This window comes from Acinonyx jubatus, chromosome D4 (genome assembly GCF_027475565.1).
Source record: "Acinonyx jubatus isolate Ajub_Pintada_27869175 chromosome D4, VMU_Ajub_asm_v1.0, whole genome shotgun sequence".
Lineage (NCBI taxonomy): Eukaryota > Metazoa > Chordata > Mammalia > Carnivora > Felidae > Acinonyx > Acinonyx jubatus.
This window is the reverse complement of record NC_069391.1, coordinates 62,672,605-62,688,072: the sequence shown is the minus strand read 5'-3', so window position 1 is coordinate 62,688,072 and position 15,468 is coordinate 62,672,605. Positions and strand designations below refer to the sequence as shown.

General features: G+C 39.3%; 1 protein-coding gene and 1 non-coding gene across 2 annotated transcripts in view; one reads left to right on the top strand and one right to left on the bottom strand.

The window, feature by feature from the left end:
- The first annotated feature begins 8,373 nt into the window (after positions 1–8,373).
- Positions 8,374–15,468, top strand: part of LOC106971488 (zinc finger protein 782-like) — a 64,347-nt gene continuing 57,252 nt past the window's right edge. Inside the window, 1 exon segment of the mRNA XM_053205150.1 lies at positions 8,374–8,693. The gene's annotated coding sequence lies outside the window, so the exon portion shown is untranslated.
- Positions 9,597–9,701, bottom strand: LOC113596155 (U6 spliceosomal RNA). Its single transcript, XR_003416897.1, has one exon. It is a non-coding gene; the product is annotated as a U6 spliceosomal RNA (small nuclear RNA).

The window sequence follows — 15,468 nt, the reverse complement described above, 5'->3', positions numbered from 1 at the left end:
AATAAACGAATTCAGTAAAGTCATAGGATACAAAATAGATATACAGAAATCTGTTGCATTTCTATACACCAATAATGAAGCAGCAGAAAGAGAAATTACAAAAACAACCCCATTTACAACTGCACCAAAGGAACTGTAAATAAACAATAAACCTAGGAATGAACCTAACCAAAGAGGTGAAAGCCCTGTAGTATGAAAATGATAACACACTGTTGAAAGAAACTGAAGAAGACACAAAGAAATGGAAAGATATTCCATGCTCATGGATTGAAAGAATAAATATTGTTAAAAAATCTATAATACCCAAAGCAATTTAACATTTAATGCAATCCCTATCGAAATACCAACAGCATTTTTTGCAGAACAATCCTAAAAATTGTATGGTATCACAAAAGACCCCAAAAAGCCAAAGCAATCTTGAAAAAGAAAAGCAAAGTGGAGGCATCACAATTCCAGACTTCAAGTTATATTACAAAGCTGAATTAATCAAAGAAGACTGGTACTGGCACAAAAATAGACACATAGCGGGTGCTTGGGTGGCTCAGGTTGGTTAAGTGTCCGACTCTTCAATTTCAGCTCAGGTCATAATCTCATGGCTTGTGAGTTTGAGCTCCTCTGCACTAACAGTGTGGAGCCTGCTTGGAATTCTTTCTTTCTTTCTTTCTTTCTTTCTTTCTTTCTTTCTTTCTTTCTTTCTTTCTTTCTTTCTTTCCTTCTTTCTTTCTTTTCTTTCTTTCTTTCCTTCTTTCTTTCTTTCTCTCTCTCTCTGTCTCTCTCTCTCTCAAAAATACATAAATAAATATTAAAAAAATAGGCACATAGATCAATAGAACAGAATAGAAAACCCAGAAATAAACCCACAATTAGATGGTCAATTGATCTTCTATACAGGTGGAAAGAATATTCAATCAGAGAAGGACAGTCTCTAAGAAATTGTGTTGGGAAAACTGTATAGAAATATGACAAGAATGACACTGGACCCCGTTTTTATATCACACACAAAATTAAGACTTAAATGTGAGACCTAAAACCATAAAAATCCTAGAGGAGTACACAGGCAGTAATTTCTCTGACATCGGCTATAGCAACATTATAGCAAAAATAAATTATTGGGGCTTCACCAAAATAAAAAGATTTTGCATAGCTAATGAAACAATCAGCAAAACTAAAAGACAACGTATGGAATAGGAGATGATATTTGCAAATGACATATCCGATAAAGGGTTAGTATTCAAAATATATAAAGAAATGATACAACTCAACATCCCCCCCCCAAATAATCTAAAAATGGGGAGAAAACATGAATTGACACTTTTCATCTGGACCATATCCAGATGGCCAACAGACACTTCAAAAGATGTTCAACATCACTCATCACTCAAATACAAATCAAAACTACAAGAGATATCACACCTGTTAGAATGGCTAAAATCAACAACACAATAAACGAGGTCTTGGTGAGGATGTGGAGAAAAAGGAACTCTCATGCACAGTTAGTGGGAGTGCAAACTGGTGCAGCTACTCTGGAAAATAGTATGGAGATTCCTCATCAAGTTAAAAATGAACTACCCTATGATCCATCAATTGCACTACTGGGTATTTATCCAAGAATATAAAAACACTAATTCAAAGGGATACATTCACCCCTATGTTTATTGTATCATTACTTTACAATAGCCAAGATATGGAAGAAGCCTACATGTCCATCGATGGATAAATGGATGAAGAAGATGCGGTATATACATACAACAGGAATATTATTCAGCCATAAAAAGAATGAAATCTTGCCATTTGCAACAACATGGATGAAGCTAGACAGTATAATGCTAAGCAAAATAAGTCAGAGAAAGACAAATACCATATGTTTTCACACATATGTGGAATTTAAAAAACAAAACAAACAAGCAATGGGGGAAAAAAAGAGAGAAACAAACCAAGAAACAGATTTCTAACTATAGAGAATAAACTGATGATTACCAGAGGTGAGGTGGGTGGGGCGATGGGTGAAATAGGTATGAAGACGAAAGAGTGCACTTCTATTATGAGCACCCAGTGATTAAAATAAAAACTTAAAAAAAAGGGGGGACAATAAAAAGTGTTAGCAAGGATGGCTGAGGGGAAATGAAAATGGTAAAGACTTTTTGGAAAAAGTCTGGCAGTACCTCAAAAAGTTAAACATAGAGATACCAGCAATTGTACCCCTAAGTGTATGTGTGTGTGTGTGTGTGTGTGTGTGTGTGTGTGTGAGCGTGTGTACATACTGAAAACATAGGTCTACACAAAAACTTGTACATGAATGTTCATAGCATTATTCATAATGGCCAAAAAGTGGAAACAACCCAAATGTTAATCAACTGATGAAAGCATGAACAAAACAAAGTATATCCATACAATGAAATATTATTTGGTCATATAAAGGAGTGGAGTTCTGATACAGGGATCAGGATGAATCCTGAAAACATGCTAATTTAAAGAAAGCAGACAAAACTTCATAGAGACATAAAGTAATTAGTGGTTGCCAGGGATTAGGAGGGGAAAGGAATGGGGAATAACTGCTAATGTGTATGGTGTTTCTTTTGGGGTGACAAAATGTTCTAGCCCTATAGAGTGGAGATCAATGCACAACTTGGTGAATATACTCTACTAAAGAAATAAATCAATACACTGAAAAAACCAGTGAATTGTCCATTTTAAAAGGTTTAACTTCAGGGCATGTGAATTATTTTGGAATAAAGTTATTATATATATATTTTAATGTTTGTTTATATATATTAATGTTTGTTTATTTATTTTGAGAGGGAGAGGGAGAGCATGCATGTGACCAGGGGAGGGGCAGAGAGAGAGGAAGAGAGGGAATCTCAAGCAGGCTCCATGCTGTCAGCACATAGCCAGATGTGGGGATTGATCCCATGACTGTGAGAGCACAACTTGAGCTGAAATCAAGAGTTGATGCTTAGCCAGCTGAGCCATCCAGGTGCCCCTAAAGTTATTATTATGAAAAGATGAACAGTACTTTTTCTGCCTTGGAATTGACTCCCCACTTCGTTAGAGTTAACATAGAAAGATTCTGAGAGGGTTTAGGTCACAGGAATAATCTACTCAATACCAAAACAGTAATTATTACAAAATGTTTGCAAGCTTATGGCCTTTTAATCCCTTATTATTGTTCCCCTTTCCACACTACCTTTATATAAATGTAAAAATAAATTTAGAAAGAAGACTGGTTAGCAATTTCCCCTGTCTTCTAACAACATGCAGATGAATCTGGATACACTATCACTCTATTAGTTTCCTTTATACATGAAGTCTTACAAACAGTAAGTGCCTATTATAGATGCAAAGTGCTGATCCTGCCCCCTGTTCAAGATGTTCTTCTTTTTACTAAAAATCAAATAAAAATGTCTGATTTTCTGCTATTAAATTAGCACAGACATTCTTCTTCTGCTACATCAAATCCCACCTTAACAACTGTGAGAACAGTAGACTTTGTTAGAAGAGATGAAACTCTTCACAATTTGGTTATCACTCAAAAATCTACTGGTGGAATTCTCTGTAGAGCTGCTCATCCTACTGAAGGCTTAAAATTGTAACATACACCTGAATAGACCAATATAAAAACAAGTCTTTTTAATAGTGCAGACATGAAAAGCCCATCAAACTTGACACTTGCTTGGCTTATCTATCCAACACCTGTTTGTGGGGGATAAATTTAGTAATCCCCTGGGCTTACACCAATGGGTTGACAAGTCATAAAGAAATACAAAGTCATAAAATACTGACACCCAAGTTTGGCTAAATCAGATTGGCACCCCAGGAATAGGGGGGTGCAAAGAAACCCCAAGAATAGGGAGGCACAAAGGTGCCAGGAATAGGGAGGTGCAAAGGCACCCCAAAATAGGAGGGATGTAGAGCCCCCCAAAATAGAGTGAGGCAAAGGCCTGAAGTAGAAATGACGCAAAGTTGCCCAATACATAGGAATAACAAGATTAGATATTCAGGGTGAAAGCACCCCAAATTTAGTATATAGCAGAAAGTTGCTTTCATAGGAGAATAGGGCCGGGTTAGGTAAATTGGTGAATTGGACCATGGACTGCTGCACTGCAGGCAAAGCAGCTCAGAGAAGAGATGGTTAACAAAAGAAAAGGTGCCTTGTCAACCCTGAGGTTATTCCCCCTATCTGTCTCATCCCCTAGGCTAGCTAAGTTAAACAGAGGTGCTGCCTCATGTCCTCTGTAAACAACCTTCTCCCAACTGCCCGGTGCCTGGATTTTGTTTTGTATGAATCCAAACCTCTAACCATGAATATCTTCAAGACCTCCTTTCCCTCACGTCTACAAGTTAATGTTCACAGATTCATTGTCCCTTTCTGTATGCCCATTGCCATGTTTGTAAGCCTTCTGATCCTAATAAAAATGGGGCAAGGACCCTTATTCTGGGATCTTGTCTTTTCCTGGACATTAGCCATCTCTCGCTTTCAATCCTGTGTCTGCTCTTTTGCTGGCCAAAAGAGAACTTTAGACTTATAGAGTCTACAACACCAATTGACAAAAAAGCCATTCTAATACTGATCAGTACTTGCAGCCTTTCTGCCTGCCCACTTCCTCACTGTTCCAGCTGATTGAAGCAACACATTGGTATCTAGTGGTTCTCTCAGAATTCCTGTCAGCCAGTAAAAACCCTCCCTAGACACCTTGACATTCCTGGAGATTAGGGATGGGGATGGGGATGAACACCATAATGTATCAAGTTTAAATCAAACTACTTATCTGCTGAAAACAATGCTAATGCCCAATCTTCTTTAAGTTTGGTTGAGTACAGATACCACATCTGCCCATCTGTCTTCTTGAACAGTTTACTAAAACTTCTTAAAAGCCACATTTAACATTGAAATCACCAATCCTGAAATCCTAAAATGAAGCAAATCTAAGTGCATCAAAGTTAGCTTTTCATAGGACGCCAATGCTGATTAGGCCTGAAATTCTAATCTATACATATGTGAAGACTTACAAACCTTATGATTTAATTTTCCCCATAATTCACAAATAGTTTTCTTTTTATTGGTAAATTGCTGGGTTCTACCACCACTATTAATAAAGCAAATGAATTCTCACCTTTTCAAAGAAATTTAAAATCTCATCTTTTCAATTTAAACTGCTGGGTTCACCTGCAAGAGTGATATATAATGTGCTATTTCAAATACTTTTCCACCTCTAAAAAGATTAAAATTAACACACACACACACACACACACACACACACGCCTGTAACCTTGACTACTATTCTTTCTTAGACAACTATGTTTACTGTAACAGTGGTTTTGTAAACCAGCCTGCAAAAATCAAGAGAAACTTCGTGTCAGGAATTCTCAATCTCAAGTTTTTTCTTCCACATATTTTCATAGAAACTTTGTGCTTGTTATCACTCTCTTTCAGCAACCCAAAATAATGTTAACAGAAAAACTTGGATATGTGATTTCTTGAAAGTTATGTCTGCCATTTTTGAGATGTGATCTGCATAAAAATTCCTCATTAGATGCATGATAAATGGAAATTAAATACCTTTACTTCACGGAGCTTTGAGCTCTGATGTTACCATAGCTTATAAGTGTGAACGAATAAATAAATGAGTTTCAACTGAGGCCTAGTTATTACCATCAACTGGTAAAACAACTCATGGTGCTCTGCAATTAAAGAACAGGTTTAAGAATTACTACTTATGAGAACAGGGATGATGTCTTTGTAATGTAACTTCAAGGCTGCTCAACAGTATACCTGGGAAACTAAGGATATTCAGATACATGTCTGATGAGTAGCCAAGACTAACCATGAAACAATTACATAATCAAACTCTTGTACTAACCTAGGATTCAAACTCTGTGGGCCTATGAATGACATTATCATTGAGGACTTAAGTGGTTGGAAAGGCTTCAGAAGGCACAAACTGAACTTGTATCAGAAGGATGTGGAAAATATGGATAAGCACAGGGTTCATGAGGGCATTCCTGGCATCAGAAACATTAAGTAATTTGTCATGAGGCCCTCTAAGAAAACCACCTAAGTGGACAGAAAGATTCAAGTTGGAAAAGGAAGACGGATGGCTAACTACGAGGCAAATCACAGGGAATCTCAGAGGTCTTTTAAGCAAGTTGGGTGTTTGCTCATTTACTCATTCAATAAACACAACTAACATATTATTACATGGTTACAATGGGATGTCTGGGAGGATTAATTTCATTTACCTTCAAGGTCCCTCTAGCTGGACTAACAATCAAATTGACATGAGACAGATTAACAGGAGAAAATCAAATTTGGTAGCATACCTATTGGGAATTCACACAGACATGTAAATTCCAAAGACAGGCAACATGATACTTACATAAGCCAAGGAGAAGGGTAAGAGTCTCAGGACACAAAGGAGAGAAAGACCACTAGTAGTAAGGTGAAAGGAGATGTCTGGAAAACAAAGGTTGCCCTGTTATATAGATAAGTTTCTTAAGCAAAGAGGAATCTCCATTAATAGCTCTTTTCCTGGTACAATCAGGCAGTTAAGGTGGAGGTAAAGAACTTTTCCTGAATCTGCTGAGTTTTGATTACTTTTAACTCAAAATAACATTCATGCCAAAGTAGCCCATCTTGGGGCTACTTGCCCTTGGCCCCTACAAGGACAAGTACTGGATATAAAAGAGTGAACAAAACACACATCACCTTTGTCCTCATGGATTTACATGAGGCAGAAAAGCAATGCACAAATAAACAAACATGTAACTAATTACAAATACTGATAAGTGCCAACAAGGAAACTAATAGAATGCAGAGAGAAGCTTGCTTCAGATCAGTTGATTAGGGAAGGATTTCCAAGGTATGGCATTTGAGACTAGAGTCTCAAATTTATTTACCTTGTTTATTACCTTGTTTAAAATGGAAAGTGGCTTTCCAGATAGAGGCTTCTACATGGAAGAGCCAGGGTCCTGCAGCTGGGGTGGGGGTCAAAGAATTGAAAGGGACTAGTGTGGCTGCAGCTTAGCAGACATGGAGGAGAGTGGAATAAGGTAATGTTTGAGAGGGAAGAATAAACCAGAGGCTAACAGGACAAGATACAGAGTATGGATGCTTTCTATAACGGAGTAGATGCTTTGGAAAAATGCAAGTACCAATGTGCATTTTACAGAGTTGTTGGGCCATAAGCCATCAGAGAACGTGACTTAGTGGGTTTGAGGTGGGGCACCCAGATTCTGCATTTTTAACAAGCATCCCTGCTAATTTCTGATACAGAAACTCTTCAGAAAAGCTCTTGCAGTCGTACACTAGAAAAAAATCACCTCTCTCACCTTTCCTAAAGTTCATCTAAGGTAAACTTTGATATAATGGCTTAAATTCTTATCTAGAGAAGTTAGGAACAAGGGACCCTTTAGTTAGAACAGTGCAGACTCAGATCCATGCTACACTCACACATGCTAAACACTGATTCGTTATAATACTTTTTCACAAGGACTAACTCAAGGCAATTATCAGCCAATGTTTATCCAGAACTAGATGGCGCCTCCCGAAGTGCCACTCTCAGGAGAGAGGCCTGGAATGCACTAATTTTGTTTTGATGACTCCAAAACACCTAAGAGTGTGCAGACTTCCAAAGGGCAGGGACAATTGTCTTTGATTTCTCCTAGAACCTGACATAGATGGCTACACAGAAGACATGGTAACTGGTGCCCATTTCTGACAAGATTATCAATGAGTAGATGAAAAAGGAAATTAAAATTACTACCATTAAGTATACCCACGATTTTCATATTAGTTTCTTCCTACAAAGAGATCATTTCGAGTTGGATTTAATGTTGCAATTCTCACCAGTTCTCATCTGGTGGAAGCTCTTTGTGGCTCAGATAAAATTATCTCCCACAATTCTTTAGAATTCTGTGTAAAATTACTTAGGAACGGAGTAATTCCTAGACTGCTTCACTGACAATAACAAATGTTCAATTAGTGCTTTACTAAGCACTAATAATCTTTTTTAAATGACGCCCAATTTCTTCTAAACTTTCCAGTGCATTTTATAAATAGCAATTTAACAGACTGGAAGGTATCCGTCTCCTAGCAAAGGCTGAGCTGCAAAGGGCTCAAAGCCGCGACAGGTAGATTTAAAGGATCTGGATGCTCTGAAGGGCCCCTTCCCCCCCCCCCCCCCCCAGCCCCTGTGCCTCTGACTCACGTGAGCTACGTTCTCGTTGCAGCCAGAAACTTTCCGCGTCTACACCAGAGAGTAAACCTACAGACGTCCTACCACTGGACGCCACTGAGCAGGCGCACTCCGCCCCGGACCACTCACTGCCTGCCTACTCCCGCTCCCTCCCTCCCCCGACGCAGGGTAAGAGGCGGGGTCTCACACGGAGCCAAGCTTTCGGCCTACCAGTTCTAGTCTCCCGGTAATGCGGTGCCCTGTCCCTGCCTAAGGTGGATCTGAAGGACCCAAATGCTTGCATAGCGACAGGTGAGCACACCAGGATCTCCGGCGTTTTAACTTGTCCGCAACAGGAGTTTCTTGGGCCTCTTCCAGGACTGCTTTCTCAGAAGACACAAATCGCCCTAACCACAGAATTCTGGGTGTCACAAATCGGCTTCCCTGAGCTGTGCAAATGACAACGGAGCTGGGACACGGAGGGTGTATCAGAGAGAGCCAAAAGAATAAAGGAAGGAAAAGGTATTTTAGGCAAAACGTTCTCTGAGTTCAAAGAACGGGAAGTTCAGTAAACTGTGTAGAGGTGAAGTAAGGGATGAATGAGGCTGGGGAGGGACATAGCCATCACTGTAGCCTTAAAAAAGTTGAGGAGTTTGGACTTTATCATAAAAAATCATCGAATAATTTTAAGCTGGAGAGTGACTTGATATGTGTTTTAGGGAGATAATTGCTGTGGATCAGAATGGATTAGAAAAGACAGGGAGAACCCTTAGGCTGTTGACTTCCTCTTGGGAAGAGGTGTTGGTGGCCTGAAGCAGCACTGGGAATAGAGAGAGGTAGATAGACGCTGCATTTATTTTGTACATATGTGGTTCCTAATATTACTGCCAGATATTTTGGGAAATAGAATACATAGGACTTAGCAATTGATTGATGTAGGAAGTAAGGAAGAGAGATGTCAAAAACAAATTCTGAATTCTCAGAATTCCCTTTGGGCAACTGTGGGTTTGGTTTCTTCATTGACAGAAAAAACACAAGAGGGCTGGAGAAGGTTTTCCGGCCTGGTGTGGGGAGTTCACTTTAGGACATATTGAGTTTGAGGTACAGCTGATGAACAGATTAATTTAAGAAGGCATTTCACTGGGGAATTTCAGATATAAGGCAGGAAACATAGCAGTGATCATTTGCGACCTCATTTTCAAAGCTTTTTTTGTGTCCTTTGGTTTATCATTTTTTATTGAGATATAATTGACATATAACACTGTTAGTTTCAAATGTACAACATAATGGTTAGATATTTGTATGTATTGCACAGCGATTGCCACAGTAATCGTGTTAACGTCCATCACCATATATAGTTATGAAAATTATTTTTTCTTGTGATGAAACCTATGAAGATGTACTCTGTTGGCAACTTTCAAATACAAAAATATGGAATGTTTCACACATGTGCTTGTCATCCTTTTGCAGGGTCCATGCTAATTCTCTGTATTGTTCCAATTTTAGTATATGTGCTGGTGACGTGAGCACTAGTTTATTTATCTTGATGGAGAGCTTGTCATTAGGGAACCATTTTGTTCAGGCAGTTTTTTGGGACAGGCATACTAACAATTTCTTGCTCTTTTGTTCTCTATTCCTGTTTTCCTTTCTGAATCTTATCCATACTAAATGTGATGGGCTTAGAACAGTAGCAAAAGGAAGCAACATGGGCCTGATCACTTTTCAGTAAATTTATTCAGTTGAATTAAATGGCCAGATCTGGATGAGAAAGGAGAGAATGGCAGCCTAGAATCCCTAAGCTAAATGTTCTTCTCAGCCTAGGGACCTTGCTTTTCTTCTAAGGCCCCCTTGTTTTATCTTTCTTTTGGGTTACTTCCCTGCCTCATCTGGCTTTCTTTTTCATCCTCATAAATCTCCAGTACCCTGTTATGCAAGTGGATAATAGTTTGCTAATTGCTGCACTTATTTTGTACTTGTGTGTTTCTTAATATTACCAGAACAATGGCATTTTCAAAGTCCTTTGCTATTCTACACAACTTTTTTAAAAAGGAAGAAATGGATTCGGGTGCCTGGGTGGCTCAGTTGGATAAGCATCCGGCTTCAGCTCAGGTCATGATCTCACAGTTCATGTGTTTGAGCCCCATGTCGGGCTCTGTGCTGACCACTCAGAGCCTGGAGCCTGATTCAGAATCTGTGTCTCCCTTTCTCTCTGACCCTCCCCCACTTGTGCTCTGTCTCTCTCTGTCTCTCAAAAATAAATAAAAACATTAAAAAAATAAAAAGGAAGAAACAGAAAAACAAGGAGAAGGAAAACACAAGCTCCTGCAGTGTTGGAGTTAGGCCTTGTAGACAGGGTTCCTCACTATCCCTTTTTGTTTTTCCTTTCTTCATTTAACAAACATCTCTTGGCATTTATTTTGTGCCAGAAACTGTTTTAGGTGCATTCCTGTGGATAGTTGGGGGAGTGGGAGTATATGTTCCACCCACTGTTCCCTATCTTGAATTTATTTTTTACATTTCAAACTTAATTCATGCTCACTGCAATAAAATAATTAAACAATATAAATGTGTAATAGAAAAAGTAAGTCCTCACCCTATCCACTTCCTCTCCCAATTCATTCCACAGAAGTAATAATTTTTGCTACTTTGGTGTATTTCTTTTCACACATTTTTTTTGCACACATAAGTAAATAAGTCGTGTGTGTGTGTGTGTGTGTGTGTATGTGTGTGTATGCAGATTCCCTAGAAAAGACCCTGAGTTGAGGATTATTTTGAAAATCACTTAAGAAAGTGTTCCCAGAAAGAAGGAACATATGTAAATATCATAAAAGCCATTTATGAAAAGCCCACAGCTAATATCATCCTCAATGGGGAAAACTAAGAACTTTCCCCCTGAGATCAGGAACATGACAGGGATGTCCACTCTCACTGCTGTTGTTTAACATAGTGTTGGAAGTTCTAGCATCAGCAATCAGACAACAAAAGGAAATCAAAGGCATCAGAATTGGCAAAGATGAAGTCAAGCTTTCACTTTTTGCAGATGACATGATATCATACATGGAAAACCCGACAGACTCCACTGAAAGTCTGCTAGAACTGATACATGAATTCAGCAAAGTCACAAGATACAAAATCAATGTACAGAAATCAGTTTCATTCTTATACACTAATAATGAAGCAACAGAAAGACAAATAAAGAAACTGATCCCATTTACAATTGCACTAAGAATCATAAAATACCTAGGAATAAACCTAACCAAAGATATGAAAGGTCTGTATGCTGAAAACTATAGAAAGCTTATGAAGGAAATTGAAGAAGATACAAAGAAACGGAAAAACATTCTGTGCTCCTGGATTGGAAGAAAAAATATTGTTAAAATGTCAATACTACCCAAAGCAATCTACACAATCTGTGCAATCCCAATCAAAATTGCACTAGCATTCTCAAAGCTAGAACAAGCAATCCTAAAATTTGTATGGAACCACAAAAGACCCTGAATAGCCAAAGTAATATTGAAGAAGAAGACCAAAGCGGGAGGCATCACAATCCCAGACTTTAGCCTCTACTACAAAGCTGTAATCATCAAGACAGCATGGTATTGGCACAAAAACAGACACATAGACCAATGGAATATAGACTCCAGAATTGGGCCCACAAAAGTATGGCCAACTAATCTTTGACAAAGCAGGAAAGAATATCCAGTGGAAAAAAGTCCCTTTAACAAATGGTGCTGGGAGAACTGGACAGCAACATGCAGAAGGATGAAACAAGACCACTTTCTCACACCATTCACAAAAATAAACTCAAAATGGATAAAGGACCTGAATGTAAGACAGGAAACCGTCAAAACCCTAGAGGAGAAAACAGGAAAAAACCTCTCTGACCTCAGCTGCAGCAATTTCTTACTTGACACATCCCCAAAGGCAAGGGAATTAAAACCAAAAATGAACTATTGGGATCTCATGCAGATAAAAAGCTTCTGCACTGCAAAGGAAACAACAAAACTAAAAGGCAACTGACAGAATGGGAAAAGATATGTGCAAATGACATATCAGACAAAGGACTAGTATCCAAAATCTACAAAGAACTCACCAAACTCCACACCCAAAAAACAAATAATCTGGTGAAGAAATGGGCAGAAGACATGAATAGAAACTTCTCTAAAGAAGACATCCAAATGGCCAATAGGCACATGAAAAGATGCCCAACGTCACTCATCAGGGAAATACAAATCAAAACCACACTGAGATATCACCTCATGCCAGTCAGAGGGGCTAAAATGAACAAATCAGGAGACTATAGATGCTGGAGAGGATGTGGAGAAATGGAATCCCTCTTGCACTGTTGGGGGAATACAAATTGGTGTAGCCGCTCTGGAAAACAGTGTGGGGGTTCCTCAGAAAATTAGAAATAGATCTACCCTATGACCCAGCAATAGCACTGCTAGGAATTTACCCAAGGGATACAGGAGTGCTGATGCATAGGGGCACTTGTCCCCCAATGTTTATAGCAGCACTTTCAACAATAGCTAAATTATGGAAAGAGCCTAAATGTCCATCAACTGATGAATGGATAAAGAAATTGTGGTTTATATACAGGATGGAATACTACTTGGCAATGAGAAAGAATGAAATATGGCCTTTTGTAGCAATGTGGGTGGAACTGGAGCGTATTATGCTAAGTGAAATAAGTCATACAGAGAAAGACAGATACCATATGTTTTCACTCTTATGTGGAGCCTGAGAAACTTAACAGAAGACCATGGGGGAGGGGAAGGAAAAAAAAAGTTAGGGGAGGAGCCAAAACATAAGAGACTCTTAAAAGCTGAGAATAAACTGAGGGTTGGTGGGGGGTGGGAGGGAGGGGAAAGTGGGTGATGGGCATTGAGGAGGGCACCTTTTGGGATGAGCACTGGGTGTTGCATGGAAACCAATTTCACAGTAAATTTCATATTAAAAAAACAATTAAAAAAAAGAAAGTGTTCCCAGGGTGCAATATTGTGATTTATAAGAAATATTTATTTCATCATTTAGATGACCAAATTTATCTAAGATATGTTTTCATCTATGGTTCTTGGCTTACAACTCACAGCTCCCCAAAAACCCTTGGTATTTTCTGAGCAATAAGAAAACTGGAAACATCTTTTGTTATAATATTTGTCCTCTTGTCCTCAGTTCCTGAAATCACTTCAGAGCCAGAAAGGTGTAATGGATGTCTTGTTATTCATAAGAAGCTCCTGTCCATCACAAATAAGATTATGTTAATAAGATGACTTTTGGAAAGCACCTGCAGATGGGGGCTAGTTGCCAGGGGAACCAACCATGAATAGAGGTTTGGAACTTTCAGTCCCACCTCCTGATTTTCACAGAGGGGAGAGAGGCTGGAGGTTCAATCAATCACCAGTGACCAATAATTGCATTAATCATGTCTATGTAATGAAGCCTCCAGAAAAGCCCAAAAGGAAGAAGTTCAGAGAGCTTCCAGTTTAGGGAACCAGAATGCTTCCATATGCCAACATGCAGGCCCCAAACTCCAGAAGGACATAAGCTCATTTGTTTGGGACTTCACTCTGTGTATCTCTTCATCTGGCTGTTGTTTTTACCCTTTAATATCCTTTGTAATAAATCAGTAATTTAGTGAGTAAAGGTTTCCTGAATTCTGTGAGCCTCTGTAACAAATTAATTGAACCCAAGGAGGGGGTCATGGGAATCTCTGATTTATATCTAGTCAGTCAGAAGTACAGGTAAGACCTGGACTTGCAGTTGGCATCTGAAGTCCAAGGCAGGGTGGGCGTGGGGTTTGTAGGAACTTCCAATCTGTAGCCAGTTGGTCAGAAGCACAGGTAACAACCTGGGCTTACAATTGGTATCTGAAATGGAGAGAAGTCTTGTGGGTCTGATTCCTTAATCTGTGGTATCTGATGCTATTTTGGGTAGATAATGTCAGAATTTATTTGAATTATAGGATACTCACCTGGTGTTACAGAATTGTTCAAAGTGTGGGAAAAACCTACATGCCACCACATTGGGACTGGGTATAGGACATATTACAGGGGAACTGATAAAGAAGTTGGGAAGTGAGATAGGGAAAAGATGAGAGCCAAGGAAGATGCAATATTAGGGACATCTGCAGAGGACTGTTTCAGCCTGATCCCATAGGGGAGTTCTGGAGTATAAATTATATATCAGAGTTGTCTCGACCAGAAGGATGGGAGATGGACTTGCACTCTCTCATTCATGATTTTCACTGGTTAAGGGTCATCCAGTGGGATGAAAAGGCACAGACACATTTAACTCTCTGCACATACAGGCAAAGCCATTCTAATTGGCCAAGCAAGGATGGTTCTCCAAACAAGAACCACTGGTGCAGGCATTTGGAAGTGAAAGCTGGTTGAAATTGATGTGTGTGTGCAGAGTGGTACAAAATGATCTGAGGGGGTGTATTAGGGTACTCCAAAGAAATCGAATCAACAGGATGTATATGCATATAGATATTTATTTTAAGGAATTGGCTCACATGTTTATGGAAGCTGGCAAGTCTAAAATCTGCAGACCCAGAGAAAAGCCAACACTACAGTCTAAGTCCAAAGGCCATTATGCTAAATACCCAGGAAAGAGTCAAAGTGGTGTTCAAGTATGAAGGCTATCAGGCTGGTGACACAGAAAGAAGCTGATGTTGCAGAATTCCCTCTTGATCAGGAGAGGTCAGTCTTTTTTATTCAGACCTTCATTTATAGGATGAGGCCCACCTACATTATGGAAGGTGATCTGCTTTACTCAGTCTATGAGTTTAAAATTTTTTTAAATATTTATTTATTTTTGAGAGAGAGACAGACAGAGTGTGAGCAGGGGAGGGGCAGAGAGAGAGAGGGAGATACAGAATTCGAAGCAGGCTCCAGGCTCCGAGCTGTCAGCACAGAGCCCCAAGTGGGGCTCAAACCCATGAACCATGTGATCATGACCTGAACTGAAGTTGGACGCTTAACTAACTGAGCCACCCAGGCGCCCCTCACTCTACCAGTTTAAATGTTAACCTCATCCCAAAATGCCCCCACAGAAATATTTAGAATAATGTTGGAAAACATATTTGGGTGCCAATGCCCAGCCAAGTTGACATATAAAATTAACTATCACATCTGCTCTGTTTTAGTTCTTACTCTCTCCTTGATGCCTAGCCCCATTCCACCCTAGCCCTACTCCACAAGTTCTCTCCTCATGGTTGCAGAATGGCTCATACACTTATACCACACTGATCATAGGAAGGAAGAAGGATCTTTCTTAGTAACCCCAAAGGAAG